Genomic DNA, 16634 nt, shown 5'->3' with positions numbered 1-16634 from the left:
GAAAGTCTAATATCAATGCAAGTTTTGATAAACATTCCTTCAAGAGATTGCTTTTATTTCAAAGAGCTATGTCCGTCCGCCTTCACCGGTTTACTAGAACTTCATGGAGCTCCTTTCCGGCCGCGTCATAGCCTCCATATCCCGAACAGGAGTGACAGGTCACGGTTCTTTACACTCTGCAGAGGTGTGTTGCTTTACCCATAAGAGATCTTAACCTTGGTGCCAACCGGGCAGCTTTCCCGTCCACACTTCCTTTGGTGTGAGGCCCGGTATAAGGTCTAGCCAATCATGTTCCTCCGCTACCTCGAACACCCACCCTTTGTTGCATGCCCCGACCCTGGGTCCACGCCGGTCCCATTATTCTTGTAGATTTCAAGGTGGACCCCGACCACGACGACAGTGTTGGGCTCTACCATACACTCCTACGCCGGTAGCTGCAACCCATCATAGACCGCAATACCGTGGGGACTTAAGGCTTCCCCAGCCAACCGCTTGCACTTCGAGCGACAAGTGTCTACAGACTATGCCGTGGGGACTTAAGGCTTCCCCAGCCAACCGCTTGCCCTGACAGATACAAGTGTCTACGGTAAAGCGCATCCGTTGATGAACGAGAGGTGGAAACACTTTTGACTACTCCGTCCCACTCCGGATCTTATGGTTAACACGGGTATTACGGCACAAGAATCATCGGATCGACATTTGTTGTTTAATCCTAGATGGATATAAACCCTTGCAATGGAACCTCCACCATATCAACACAATCCATGGTTCCATTGCCCACCACTTAGTCATATTCATAGTTATGAAAGTAGTGGTTTTGGTTTTTTATGCAATAGTGATAACCATAGTACTTTGCAAGTAATTTGATAGAAATACTCAAATGACATGAGCAAGTGATGAACTTGCCTGAACACTGCAAAGTTTTGCAGTTGGATGGTGTGGACTGACCCTTGTCCTCTGGTTCTGAAAAATAGCATCATTGTCCGATAAGGGCAATGGTTAAAGAAGCAAGTATGCATGGTTCCAGTTTTAGGGTTTGTCCCCCCTTCCGATGTCGTTATTATTTCATGTAGGAGGTTATTACTAAGAATAATTTGGGGATACTTGATTTAAAGTAATATACAACCTTGAAATGTTGTCAAGGTGTTTTTAAAGTCCAAATGCAATAATGGGCTTATTTTCATTATTGAAAATAATATGTGTGATTTAAGTTACTATTTGAATCATCAAATTAAGATTTATTCTTAATTGTCTTCAAAAATTCTCTTTGGTATTTTATTTAAATAGAGAATTTTATGCTGATTAGTTTTCATATTTTTAATTATTTTTTAGAGCTATTAAACAATTACTATTGATTTTCAAAGTTTCTGGTTTTAATGGATTTATGAAAAGACCAAATTGCCCTTGGGCCCACCTGTCAGGTGGCCCAATGGGTTAGGTTGGCCGACCCACCTGGTCCGGCCCAACCCACTCACTCTCTCCCTCTCCCTCTCGTGCGCGACCGAACCCTAACCCTAATCCCCTCTCTGGCGATTTGTTTCGCCATCTCCGTCGCCGCTCGATTCCGGCGAGCTCAGCCGGACTTAGCCTTCGCCGTGGGGCGCATTCGACGCGCCGCACGACGGCGGTCCTCCTCATCCGCGTCGATCTGGAGCGGATGCTGCTCCAGCTCGTCTCCGATCTCCCTCGCGGCGGCTAGGGTTACGGAATCGTGGCGATCCCGCTGCTCCAAGGGTTCCAGGCGCCGCCGTGGGCCTCGCCACGGTGGTGTGGGGCGCTGCGGCGCTTGTCGGCGCATGGCCTGGCCAGGTGCTACCGAGCGCTCGGCGCGCGCCGCCGTGGCCGCCATGGCCGCATCTGCTCGTCTGCTTGCCCCGGTATGTGCGCCACCTCCTGCTCTCTCTCCTTTGCCTGTTCTACTCCTTCCCTTCCTCTTCTCCGTCTAGCTTGGTCACTGGCTTGCCATGCCTCGTAGAGGTGCGGCCATGCCGTGATGTTGCTGCTGTTCTGCTCGTGCTGCTGTGCTGCTGTGCTGCTGCTACGCCGCGTGGTTTGTGGTGCTAGCCGTTGTGCTAGCCCTACTGTTGTTGCTTCATTCTTCTTTGTCTTGCTCATCTTTGTTCATGCTACTGCCTCTACTGGCCTTGGCCATTGTTGCCCTGGCCATGCTAGTGCTTGCCATTCTTGCTAGATTCTTGCTATGTGCTTTTGTTCATGTTATTATGCTTGCCAGTCACTCATGTGTGTTCATGTATGCTTCCCTGGCTCACTGCTGTGGGTGATTCTTGCTGTTTAGCAAGTACCAGTGCTGCTTGGTTGATGATTAGAGATTGTTGGCTCATGGTAGGCTCAGCCTTGCTTAATTGTGGTCCATATACATCAATCCCTTGATGATATGCTTCTGGATACAATCATAAAAATGGTTTATATAATTATCTGTGATTCAATTATTGCTTAACTGTGGCTGTTTAATTTATATGATTCATGTGTTGATGTCAATGATGCCCTAGCATGCCCTAGCATGCTCTAGCAAGCTTCTGATGATCATATGATCATCAGTTGCTTGTGAAACATGCTGTGTAGCTTCAGTGTTTCACTTCTGTTTAAACTGTGATGTATGTGTATCACACAGGCTGGTCCTGGTGTGTGCTGGTGCTTACTTAAGCAGTAGCTGTTGCTTGCAATGATCCATTGAATCATCAGCAAAGCCCTGGTGCTTTGATTTATTTGTGTTGTTCACTTATCTGTATTGCCTGAATTTTACTGAAGTGGATAAGTGATGTGAGCTGCTCTGCAGTTGTGATCATCCTATTAAATGTGTTAGGGCTAGATGGATGCCAACACTCAGTTGTGTACCCTAGCCCTCTACTGAATCCTAAATGGATAATGATGTGTGGTTCTTGTGCTGGCTTGGTGGTTTGCTTGCTTAAGTGGTAGAGGTGGCCTCAACAGCCATTCCTGGCTGTTCAGGAAGCTCCCACACTTGTTGGCTTGAGTTGAATGGACAACTGCTCTCTGGCCTGACTATATTTAGTTGCCAGATGCTTTTGATGTTGACAAACATGAATAGACACTTGATAGTCTATCTGTCTGATGGTGTAGTGGCCATAGGTGCTAAGTGAATCTGGCTAGCTAGATAGGATCATCCCTTGTTGGATGTCTTTGATTATGTCACTGGTTTGACATAGCCAATGTTCCCAGGGTGCCTTCCTATTGGTTTTCCTCTTGTTTACTTGCACCAAATGGCTAGACAGCCAGATGATGACACAAACATGATTTCCTACCCTTTTGGTGTGCTTGAGATCATGCTCAGGTAATTTATGAACAAAACCCTCTGGTTTGTTCATGATGATATGTATACCTCACTCCAGCTCCTAGATTATGGTGTTGTTGTAGAGGATTTCTTCTGGTTGGATTATGAGCTTGCCCTGCTCCTCCTTGTAAGCTTGATGCTTGGATTGTTTCTGGTGACTGTGGAATATATTGAACAGCAGTAGCTGTTCTTGTGTTCTAGTGTTCTTGTGTTCTTGGTGACTTACCCAGTGAAGCTGCTGTCGATGAACAGCTAGGGTTTGGCTCTGAAAAGTTTATATTTGGTGCTCCCTTGCTCTCCCTGGTCGACAGCTTGGCCTGGCACCAATTTGGTGACTCTTCTGGCTTGTGTGTGCTGTTGAGCATGCACAAGACCTAGTGAGCTGCTAGGCTGTGTGTGTGTACCAGTACTTGGTATCTGGCTTGGTCCTTGGCTGTGAGATGATCAGCTCGGCAGAGCTGATCCATATCTGCTCAATTCCATTCTTCTGCTAACCTGCCAAGTGGTTTTACCACTTGGCATAATCTCTATTTGTTGTGTTTGTGTGCAGGGGACTTTGGAATGATCAAGATGAAGATCAACTCATCTTTTAGAATTTAGGATAGATCATCTACTTTGTAATTTTCTTTTCACTTTCTTTTAATTTTCTATTTCTCCAATTCTTGTAATGTGTTGTAAATTTATATCTCAATTCTGGATATTGTAATTGACATTGTATTTTGTGTGAATTTCAATAAAGCCCAAGTTTTCCTTATTGAGCTTAATGTAATAGTTATATTACTTGTATTATTGCTTAATAGTAATTGTTTGTGAAATTATCTCAAATTTGAATTATGTGATGATTATTTAATGTTTGAAATTTCAAATTCAAATTTGGTTTGTATTCAATCAAACAACTTAACTTGTAATTCAATCATGCAACTTTAGTTTGTGATGCAAACTCTCCCCTCTCTTCTCAAAGCCCTAATTTAGTTGAATAAGGAACAAGTTTGTCGCACTCTCGAAACCCTAACCCTGTAAGGTGTCGAGAGAGAAACTTGTCCCCCTTTGATGCAGTTTTTGTTTAAAAGCGCTAAATTTCCCCGTAAATTACGATGCAATGCACATCCCTTTCTAGAATCTACCCCTCGATCGTCTCTAAACCTGGAACATTACAGCTATAAAGAAAGAACTTCTTGGGAGATAACCCATGTGTTATTTTGCTACAGTACTTTGTTTTATATTTGTGTCTTGGAAGTTGTTTACTACTGTAGCAACCTCTCCTTATCTTAGTTTTGTGTTTTTTTTGTGCCAAGTGAAGCCTCTAATCGAAGGTTGATACTAGATTTGGATTTCTGCGCAGAAATAGATTTCTATCTGTCACGGATCTGGGCTGTTTTCTTCGTAGGTAACTCAGAAAAATATGCCAATTTACGTGCGTGTTCCTAAGATATGTACGCAACTTTCACTAGTTTTGAGTTTTCTGATTTGAGCAACGTAAGTATTTATTTAAAATTCGTCTTTACTGGTTGTTCTGTTTTGGCAGATTCTGTCTCTGTTTTTTGCATTGTCTCTTGTGGACTTTAAGCGAGGTTTTCTAGACGTGGAGAGCTGTAGCTAATGTTTTATTGAGTTCTTGCAATGTGTCACTACAGGACCAAGGTGGATTCAAGTTTTTTTGAGTACTAACCCCTCTAATGAAGTTTATGAGAAGTTTGGTGTGAAGGAAGTTTTCAAGGATCAAGAGAGGAGGATGATATATGATCAAGAAGAGTGAAAAGTCTAAGCTTGAGATGCCCCCGTGGTTCATCCCTGCATATTTCAAGAAGACTCAAGCGTCTAAGCTTGAGGATGCCCAAGGCATCCCCTTCTTCATCAACTTATCAGGTCACTTCTATTGAAACTATATTTTTATTCGGTCACATCTTATGTGCTTTACTTGGAGCGTCTGTGTGCTTTTATTTTTGTTTTTGTTTGAATAAAGATGGATCCTAGCAATCTTTGTGTGGGAGAGAGACACGCTCCGCTTTTTTATATGAACGCTTGTTCTTCGTTTTACTTTTAATGTTCAATGATAAAAGTTGGAAGCTACAATACGTATGGTTATCTGGTTGGAAACAGAAAATGCCTCATATTGTCTTGGATAATTTGACACTTGGCAATTGTTTTGAGCTCTCAAGTAGATCATGATTAAGTTTTTTTTCATGTAGTTTAAACCTATTAGTGGAGAACTACCGTAGAGCTTGTTGAAATTGGTTTGCATGATTGGTCTCTCTTAAGGTCTAGATATTTTCTGGTAAAAGTGTTTGAGCAACAAGGAAGACAGTGTAGAGTATTATAATGCTTGCAATATGTTCTTATGTAAGTTTTACTGTACCGGTTCATACTTGTGTTTGCTTCAAATAGCCTTGCTAGCCTAAGCCTTGTACTGAGAGGGAATACTTCTCGTGCATCCAAAACCTTGAGCCAAAACCTATGCCATTTGTGTCCACCATACCTACCTACTATGTGGTATTTCCTGCCATTCCAAGTAAATACTTCATGTGCTACCTTTAAACAATTCAAAATTTACTATCTCTTATTTGTGTCAATGTTTTATAGCTCATGAGGAAGTATGTGGTGTTTTATCTTTCAATCTTGTTGGGCAGCTTTCACCAATGGACTAGTGGCTTCATCCGCTTATCCAATAATTTTGCAAAAAGAGCTGGCGCGGGGTTCCCAGCCCCCAATTAATTAACTTCATTAATAATTCTCTTCACATGTTTTGCTCTGATTCATCAGTAAGCAACTTAATTTTGCAAATAGACACTCCTCCATGGTATGAGATTGTTGGAAGGCACCCGAGGATTCGGTCAGCCATGGCTTGTGTAAGCAAAGGTTGGGAGGAGTGTCAACCATAAATAAAACTAAAGTACATGTGTAAAGAAAAGAGAAGAGGGATGATCTACCTTGCTGGTAGAGATAACGTCCTTCATGGGAGCCGCTCTTTGAAAGTCTGTTTAGCAAGGGGGTTAGAGTGCCCACTACCATTCGTTGACAACAACAAACACCTCTCAAAACTTTACTTTTATGCTCTCTATATGATTTCAAAAACTTAAAAAGCTCTAGCACATGATTTAATCCCTGCTTCCCTCTGCGAAGGGCCTTTCTTTTACTTTATGTTGAGTCAGTTTACCCACTTCCTTCCATCTTAGAAGCAAACACTTGTGTCAACTGTGCATTGATTCTTACATACTTGCTTATTTGCATTCATCATATTACTTTATGTTGACAATTATCCATGAGATATGCATGTTGAAAGTTGAAAGCAACTGCTGAAACTTATATCTTCCTTTGTGTTGCTTCGATGCCTTTACTCTGAATTTATTGCTTTATGAGTTAACTCTCGTGCAAGACTTTTGATGCTTGTCTTGAAAGTACTCTTTATGAAAAGTTTTGCTATATGTTATCTATTTGTTAGCAACTATAGATTATTGCCTTGAGTCACTTCATTCATTTCATATGCTTTGTAATAGTATGATCAAGGTTATGTAAGTAGCATGTCACTACATAAATTATTCTTTTTATCGTTTACCTGCTCGGGACGAGCAGGAACTAAGCTTGGGGATGCTGATACGTCTCCGACGTATCCATAATTTCTGATGTTCCATGCTTGTTTCATGACAATACTTACATGTTTTGCTTGCACTTTATGATGATTTCATGCATTTTCCGGAACTAACCTATTAACAAGATGCCACAAAGTGCAGTTCGTTTTCTGCTGTTTTGGTTCCGTAAAGGCTGTTCGGGCAATATTCTCGGAATTCGACGAAATCAACGCCAAAGATCTTATTTTTCCCGAAAGGCTCCAGAACACCGAAGGGGAGTCGGAGGAGAGCCAGGGGACCCCCACACCATAGGGCCGCGCGGGCCAGACCCTGGCCGCGCCGGCCTAGGGGGAGGCCACCCTGTCGACCCTCCTGCGCCGCCTCTTCGCCTATTTAACCCCTTTCGACCTAAAAACACAGTACCAATTGACGAAACTCCAAAAAGACTCCAGGGGCGCCGCCACCATCGCGAAACTCCAATTCGGGGGACAGAAGTCTCTGTTCCGGCACCTCGCCGGACGGGGAAGTGCCCCCGGAAGCCATCTCCATCAACGCCATCGCCTCCATCATGCTCCGTGAGTAGTTCCCCCATGGACTACTGGTTCTAGCTGTAGCTAGTTGGTATTCTCTCCCCCATGTACTTCAATACAATGATCTCATGAGCTGCCTTACATGATTGAGATTCATCTGATGTAATCGGTGTTGTGTTTGTTGGGATCCGATGGATGATACATTATGACTAGTCTATCTATAAAGTTTGTGAAGTTATTGTTGCTGCAATCTTGTTATGCTTAATGCTTGTCACTAGGGCCCGAGTGGCATGATCTTAGATTTGAGCTCTATACTTATTGCTTAGATTGTATCTACAAGTTGTATGCACATGTCACTGTCCGGAACCAAAGGCCCCGAAGTGACAAGAATCGGGACAGCCGGAGGGGATGGCGGTGATGTGAGGGACACATGTTTTCACGGAGTGTTAATGCTTTGCTCCGGTACTCTATTAAAAGGAGTACCTTAATATCCAGTAGTTTCCCTTGAGGCCCGGCTGCCACCGGCTGGTAGGACAAAAGATGTTGTACAAGTTTCTCATTGCGAGCACGTATGACTATATATGGAAAACATGCCTACATGATTAATGAATTGATGTTCTTTCTTAATGCTTTATCAATCCTATCAATTGCCCAACTGTAATTTGTTCACCCAACACTTGTTATTGGAGAGTTGCCACTAGTGAAGATAGCTGGGAACCCCGGTCCATCTTTCATCATCATATACTCGTTCTACATGTCATTGGAAGTAGTATCAACTATCTTCTCGTGCCATTACCTCTGTGTTACTATTACTGCTGCTGTGTTACTGTTACTACTGCTCTCATATTACTGCTACTTTCACATCACCCCTGTTACTAGTGCTTTTTCAGGTGCAGCTGAATTGACAACTCAGTTGTTAAGGCTTATAAGTATTCTTTACCTCCCCTTGTGTCGAATCAATAAATTTGGGTTATACTACCCTCGAAGACTGCTGCGATCCCCTATACTTGTGGGTTATCAGCCCCCTGCTCAGAGTTATCGCCCCAACTACCCCAACAACAACGGAGGACCCCCAAAGACCGGAGGCAACAACAACAACAGCCACAACAACAACAACCACCACAACAGCAACAGTAACAATGGGAACAACAACCACCCAAATACTGCCCCCAGGACTGGAAGCAATGCTACCCCCATCACCCCCAAGGACAAGGCAACAATCACCTGCTATGAATGTGGCACCGTTGGCCACTACTCAAATGAATGCCCCGAGAAACTAGCCAAGACTGCCCCCAATACTGCTGCACCTGCCCAGCAACAGCGTCGCTTCACCGGTAGAAGGAACCAGAACAACAGCAACGGCCGCCTCTACCACATGAACGCCACTGAAGCTCAGGAAGCACCCCAGACCCTGCAAAGTATGTCTTCCTGTTAATAAAATGCTCAATCTCTCTTAGGAACCTAACTTTTCTTAAAATCTCGGGACGAGATTTGTTTAAGGGGGAAGGGTTTGTAACATCCCAAAAATTCAAAACAAAACAAATGAATTTCCCTAGTTCCAAATTTTGGAACCAACAAAAACTTTTATTAAATTTAGTATGATACATAGTGATCTTGCTTAATTCTTGTGCTATTGCCATGTTTGCTTGTAATAATAGTTTGAAATAATCTTAAACCCTAAACCTCACCTCTCTTTTCACCACCCAAGTTAAAATAAAATAAAAGGAAATTAAATAAGAAAAAGGTATATGTGCCTATGGCTATTTTTATAAATCTTTACCCTAGGCCTTTCTACTTTGTTTAGAGGTTTTTAAAACCTTCATAAACCTTACCTAGTGCTTATCAAACCAAATCCAAGTTGAAACAAAAGAAAATAAAAAGAAACTAAAAATGCCATAGTGGCATATGAAAGTAAAATAGCAATTTGTGAAATTGAGGATCTTGACCCTAAGACATGTTGTGAATAGTTGGATCACTCCTATATACCTTTTCAACACTCAACAACACCAATTGGGTCAAGCCAAGTCAAATTAAAACTCAAATGCAACATATGCATAGAGGCATATGTGACACATAGCCATAATCTCCAATTCTTGCCCTATGCCTTTAAACCTTGACCAAATGTTGTGCAACCATATCTAAACTTAATATAATACTAAATTGACCCTAACCCATGTCCAAGTAAAGCAAGGTCAACAATTTACAAGAATAATGAAATTTGACACATCACCTCTTATGCATTATGGACATTTTTGCAAATCTTTGAACAAGACCATTTAAAATGGTTTCAATGGTCTTAAAATGTTTCTAAACTAATAAGAATCACATTAGAGTCAAGAAATATCAAATCAATTAGAGAGAAATCAAATGGTGAGGAATTCCATTTTTACTCACATACACATAAGGCCAATTTTGCAAATCTTCACCCAAGGCCACCATTGCTTGATCTATTGCTTGGAGAACACTTATATATGATAAACAAACACTAATGCATCAAAGAAACCAGAATCAAATCCAAGAAAATCTCAAAACCAACATACATGTGATAATGGTCAAAAGTGACTTTTATAAAATGTTCCCTACTTTACCCCCTGGTTTTGACTTTTCTTCAAACCAACCATGACCAACCATTGCCATGTCATCCAAGACCAGGTCAAGGTGAACAACTTTAATGTTGACCATTAGTGCTAATGTTGACCAGGTTGACCAGAATAGAATTGACAAGTGGAGACTTTGAAACTATGTGAAGATCAACCCCCATTTTGAAATCTCACAAACCTTCACCAAATCCACCATCACCACCACCATTCTTTCTCTTTAATTATGTGAATGAAGTCCACCAAAAATAATTTCGAAATTCAAACATTTTCTTCATGCGGCCATTTACTCGAACACCTGGCAGGCAACATTTGGAAATTGTGAGACATGCTTTTACACACCAGTTTTTCAACTAAACCATGCATGATCAGAGCTGATCATTACTCCCCCTTGTCCCCTGCATCTTTCCCAGTACTTGCATTGGATGATTAAAGCCTGTGGAGAGCAAAAACCGACTATGCCGTGCACCATGCTCACCCACATACACTCATCCTCTCTACCCCTTCCCTATCCCTCTCACCATGTCAAATAGGTAGCCTACCCTCCCTTGAGCACGCCAGTACCCTTCCTAGCTCACAGCTTGCACGACATTGGCCGCACAACGCACACCCAGACACGCCAGAATCATGCCAGGCCACGCGGTGAGCGCGCACAGGCACGTCCTGGACGCGCCAGAGCACGTGCGTGTGCCATCGCTCTCGTCCTCCCCTGCAGCCCTCCATCTGCATCAAGCTTGGCCATCATCCCATCTACCCAGTAGACACGATCGCTAGCTCGAGGAAGGCCCGTCGCCGTCGCCATGATCAGAGTTCTGCCGCCCAGTACCGTCCTCGTCGCAGAAGCTCCCGAGCGATCCCATCATCCCCTGGACGCGCCAGTGATGTCTACGGGAGCTTCTATTCTTGTAGACAGTGTTGGGCCTCCAAGAGCAGAGGTTTGTAGAACAGAAGCAAGTTTCCCTTAAGTGGATCACCCAAGGTTTATCGATCTCAGGGAGGAAGAGGTCAAAGATATCCCTCTCAAGCAACCCTGCAACCACAAAGCAAGAAGTCTCTTGTGTCCCCAACACACCTAATAGGTGCACTAGTTCGGCGAAGAGATAGTGAAATACAGGTGGTATGAATAAGTATGAGCAGTAGTAACGGCACCAGAAAAGTGCTTTGCTGTCCAGGACTGGCGTGTGATGAATGGTGGTAATATTGCAGGCAGTAGAGATGCAGTAAAACAGTAAACAAGCAGCGATAATCACAGTATTTGGGAACAAGGCCTAAGGATCATACTTTCACTAGTGGACACTCTCAATAATGATCACATAATAGGACTACTCTACACCCTCTTGTTGGATGATGAACACCATTGTGTAGGATTACACGAACCCTCAATGCCGGAGTTAACAAGCTCCACAATATTCAATGTTCATATTTAAATAACCTTAGAGTGCAAGATAGATCAACACGACCAAACCAAGTACTAACATAGCATGCACACTAGTACCATCACACTATGAAAGGAGGAATAGATCACATCAATACCATCATAGTAATAGTTAACTTCATAATCTACAAGAGATCACAATCATAGCATACGCCAAGTACTACACGATGCACACACTGCCAACATTACACCGTGCAGGAGGAATAAACTACTTTAATAACATCACTAGAGTAGCACATAGATGAATTGTGATACAAAACTCATATGAATCTCAATCATGTAAGGCAGCTCATGAGATCATTGTATTGAAGTACATAGGAGAGAGATTAACCACATAGCTACCGGTACAGCCCCGAGCCTCGATGGAGAACTACTCCCTCCTCATGGGAGACAGCAGCGTTGATGAAAATGGCGGTGGTGTCGATGGAGAAGCCTTCCGGGGGCACTTCCCCGTCCCGGCGGCGTGCCGGAACAGAGACTCCTGTCCCCCAGATCTTGGCTTCGCGATGGCGGCGGCTCTGGAAGGTTTTTGCGGGTTTCGTCGATCATGATAGGGTTTTCGTGACGGAGGCTTTAAGTAGGCGGAAGGGCAGCCTCGGAGGGGGCCTGGTGGGCCCACACACTAGGGGGGCGCCCCCCCTCTGGCCGCGCCAGGGTGGCATGTGGGGCCCCCAGGGCTTCCCTCTGGCGGCTCTCGGGTGTTCTGGATGCTTCCGGGGAAAATAGGGTTCTGGGCGTTGATTTCGTCCAATTCCGAGAATATTTCCTTACTAGGATTTCTGAAACCAAAAACAGCAGAAAACAGGAACTGGCACTGCGGCATCTCGTCAATAGGTTAGTTCCGGAAAACGCATAAATATGACATAAAGTATGCATAAAACATGTAGATATCATCAATAATGTGGCATGGAGCATAAGAAATTATCGATACGTCGGAGACGTATCAGCATCCCCAAGCTTAGTTCCTGCTCGTCCCGAGCAGGTAAACGATAACAAAGATAATTTCTGGAGTGACATGCAATCATAACCTTGATCATACTATTGTAAGCATATGCAATGAATGCAGCGATCAAACCAATGTAAATGACATGAGTAAACAATTGAATCATAAAGCAAAGACTTTTCATGAATAGTACTTCAAGACAAGCATCAATAAGTCTTGCATAAGAGTTAACTCATAAAGCAATAATTCATAGTAGAGGTATTGAAGCAACACAAAGGAAGATTAAGTTTCAGCGGTTGCTTTCAACTTATAACATGTGTATCTCATGGATATTGTCAATGCAAAGTAATATAACAAGTGCAATATGCAAGTATGTAAGAATCAATGCACAGTTCACACAAGTGTTTGCTTCTTGAGGTGGAGAGAGATAGGTGAACTGACTCATCATAAAAGTAAAATAAAGGTCCTTCAAAGAGGAAAGCATCGATTGCTATATTTGTGCTAGAGCTTTGATTTTGAAAACAAGAAACAATTTTATCAACGGTAGTAATAAAGCATATGTGTTATGTAAATTATATCTTACAAGTTGCAAGCCTCATGCATAGTATACTAATAGTTCCCGCACCTTGTCCTAATTAGCTCGGATTACCTGGATTATCATCGCAATGCACATGTTTTAACCAAGTGTCACAAAGGGGTACCTCTATGCCGCCTGTACAAAGGTCTAAGGAGAAAGCTCGCATTGGATTTCTCGCTTTTGATTATTCTCAACTTAGACATCCATACCGGGACAACATAGACAACAGATAATGGACTCCTCTTTAATGCATAAGCATGTAGCAACAATTAGTGTTCTCATATGAGATTGAGGATATATGTTCAAAACTGAAACTTCCACCACGATTCATGGCTTTAGTTAGCGGCCCAATGTTCTTCTCTAGCAATATGCATGCTCTAACCATTAAATGAGTGGTAAATCGCCCTTACTTCAGACAAGACGGACATGCATAGCAACTCACATGATATTCCACAAAGAGTAGTTGATGGCGTCCCCAGGAACATGGTTATCGCACAACAAGCAACTTAATAAGAGATAAAGTGCATAAGTACATATTCAATACCACAATAGTTTTTAGGCTATTTGTCCCATGAGCTATATATTGTAAAGGTAGAGGATAGAAATTTAAAGGTAGCACTCAAGCAATTTACTTTGGAATGGCGGAGAAATACCATGTAGTAGGTAGGTATGGTGGACACAAATGGCATAGTGGTTGGCTCAAGGATTTTGGATGCATGACCCTCTCGATACAAGGTTTTAGGCTAGCAAAGTTATTTGAAACAAACACAAGGATGAACTGGTGCAGCAAAACTCACATAAAAGACATATTGTAAACATTATAAGACTCTACACCGTCTTCCTTGTTGTTCAAACTCAATACTAGAAATTATCTAGACTTTAGAGAGACCAATTATGCAAACCAAATTTTAGCAAGCTCTATGTATTTCTTCATTAATGGGTGCAAAACATATGATGCAAGAGCTTAAACATGAGCACAACAATTGCCAAGTATCAAATTATCCAAGACATTTTACCAAATACTACATGTAGCATTTCCCGTTTCCAACCATATAACAATTAACGAAGCAGTTTCAACCTTCGCCATGAAAATTAAAAGCTAAGAACACATGTGTTCATATGAACCAGCGGAGCGTGTCTCTCTACCACACAAGCATTTATTCAAACAAAAACAAAAACAAAAGCAAACAGACGCTCCAAGTAAAGTACATAAGATGTGATCGAATAAAAATATAGTTTCAAGAGAAGGAACCTGATAATTTTGTCGATGAAAAAGGGGATGCCTTGGGCATCCCCAAGCTTAGATGCTTGAGTCTTCTTGAAATATGCAGGGATGAACCACCGGGGCATCCCCAAGCTTAGAGCTTTCACTCTCCTTGATCGTAGTATATCATCCTCCTCTCTTGACCCTTGAAAACTTACTTCACACCAAACTCGAAACAAACTCATTAGAGGGTTAATGCATAATCAAAAACTCACATGTTCAGAGGTGACACAATCATTCTTAACACTTCTGGACATTGCTCAAAGCTACTGGAAGTCAATGGAACAAAGAAATCCATCCCACATAGCAAAAGAGGCAATGCGAAATAAAAGGCAGAATCTGTCAAAACTGAACAGTCCGTAAAGACGAATTTTATTGAGGCACCAGACTTGCTCAAATGAAAATGCTCAAATTGAATGAAAGTTGCGTACATATCTGAGGATCACTCACGTAAATTGGCATAATTTTCTGAGTTACCTACAGAGAATTAGGCCCAGATTCGTGACAGCAAAGAAATCTGTTTCTGCGCAGTAATCCAAATCTAGTATGAATCTTACTATCAAAGACTTTACTTGGCACAACAATGCAATAAAACTAAGATAAGGAGAGGTTGCTACAGTAGTAGCAACTTCCAAGACACAAATATAAAACAAAAGTACTGTAGCAAAATGAACACATGGGTTATCTCCCAAGAAGTTCTTTCTTTATAGCCATTAAGATGGGCTCAGCAGTTTTAATGATGCACTCGCAAGAAATAGTATTTGAAGACGAAAGAGAGCATCAAGAGGCAAATTCGAAACCAATTTAAGCCTAACATGCTTCCTATGAAAAGGGATCTTGTAAATAAACAAGTTCATGAAGAGCAAAGTAACAAGCATAGGAAGATAAAACAAGTGCAGCTTCAAGATTTTCAGCACATAGAGAGGTGTTTTAGTAACATGAAAATTTCTACAACCATATTTTCCTCTCTCATAATAGCTTTCAGTAGAAACATGAACAAATTCAACAATATAACTATCACATAAAGCATTCTTATCATGAGTCTCATGCATAAAATTATTACTCTCCACATAAGCATAATCATTCTTATTAATTAGAGTGGGAGCAAATTCAACAAAGTAGCTATCATTATTATTCTCATCAAGTGTAGGAGGCATAGTATAATCATAACAAAATTTAATCTCCATAGTAGGTGGCACCAAAAGACCACTATCATTATAATCATCATAAATAGGAGGCAAAGTATCATCAAAGTAAATTTTCTCCTCAATGCTTGGGGGACTAAAAAGATCATGCTCATCAAAACCAGCTTCCCCAAGCTTAGAATTTTCCATAGCATTAGCAACAATAGTGTTCAAAACATTCATATTAATAACATTCCCATTAGCATGCATATAAAGTTCCATGGGTTTTTTAATTCTCTCTTCAAACACATCATGTCCTAATTCAAGATAAAGTTCATAAAGATCTCTCATATTTTTGTTGTTTTCCAGTATGCCTTACTAGTGTAAACAAGAAACAAAAAGATGCAATTGCAGGATCTAAAGGAAATAGCTTCGAGCACACACACAATGGCGCCAGAAAAGTACTGTTACCTGGGACCGGAGTATGAGTGCCTTTTACCTTTCCTCCCCGGCAACGGCGCTAGAAAAGTGCTTGATGTCTACGGGAGCTTCTATTCTTGTAGACAGTGTTGGGCCTCCAAGAGCAGAGGTTTGTAGAACAGCAACAAGTTTCCCTTAAGTGGATCACCCAAGGTTTATCGATCTCAGGGAGGAAGAGGTCAAAGATATCCCTCTCAAGCAACCCTGCAACCACAAAGCAAGAAGTCTCTTGTGTCCCCAACACACCTAATAGGTGCACTAGTTCGACGAAGAGATAGTGAAATACAGGTGGTATGAATAAGTATGAGCAGTAGTAACGGCACCAGAAAAGTGCTTTGCTGTCCAGGACTGGCGTGTGATGAATGGTGGTAATATTGCAGGCAGTAGAGATGCAGTAAAACAGTAAACAAGCAGCGATAATCACAGTATTTGGGAACAAGGCCTAAGGATCATACTTTCACTAGTGGACACTCTCAACAATGATCACATAATAGGACTACTCTACACCCTCTTGTTGGATGATGAACACCATTGTGTAGGATTACACGAACCCTCAATGCCGGAGTTAACAAGCTCCACAATATTCAATGTTCATATTTAAATAACCTTAGAGTGCAAGATAGATCAACACGACCAAACCAAGTACTAACATAGCATGCACACTACTACCATCACACTATGAAAGGAGGAATAGATCACATCAATACCATCATAGTAATAGTTAACTTCATAATCTACAAGAGATCACAATCATAGCATACGCCAAGTACTACACGATGCACACACTGCCAACATTACACCGTGC

Source organism: Lolium perenne, chromosome 3 (assembly GCF_019359855.2).
Source record: "Lolium perenne isolate Kyuss_39 chromosome 3, Kyuss_2.0, whole genome shotgun sequence".
In the NCBI taxonomy this organism is placed as follows: Eukaryota; Viridiplantae; Streptophyta; class Magnoliopsida; order Poales; family Poaceae; genus Lolium; species Lolium perenne.
Note: the sequence above shows the minus strand (reverse complement) of the source record.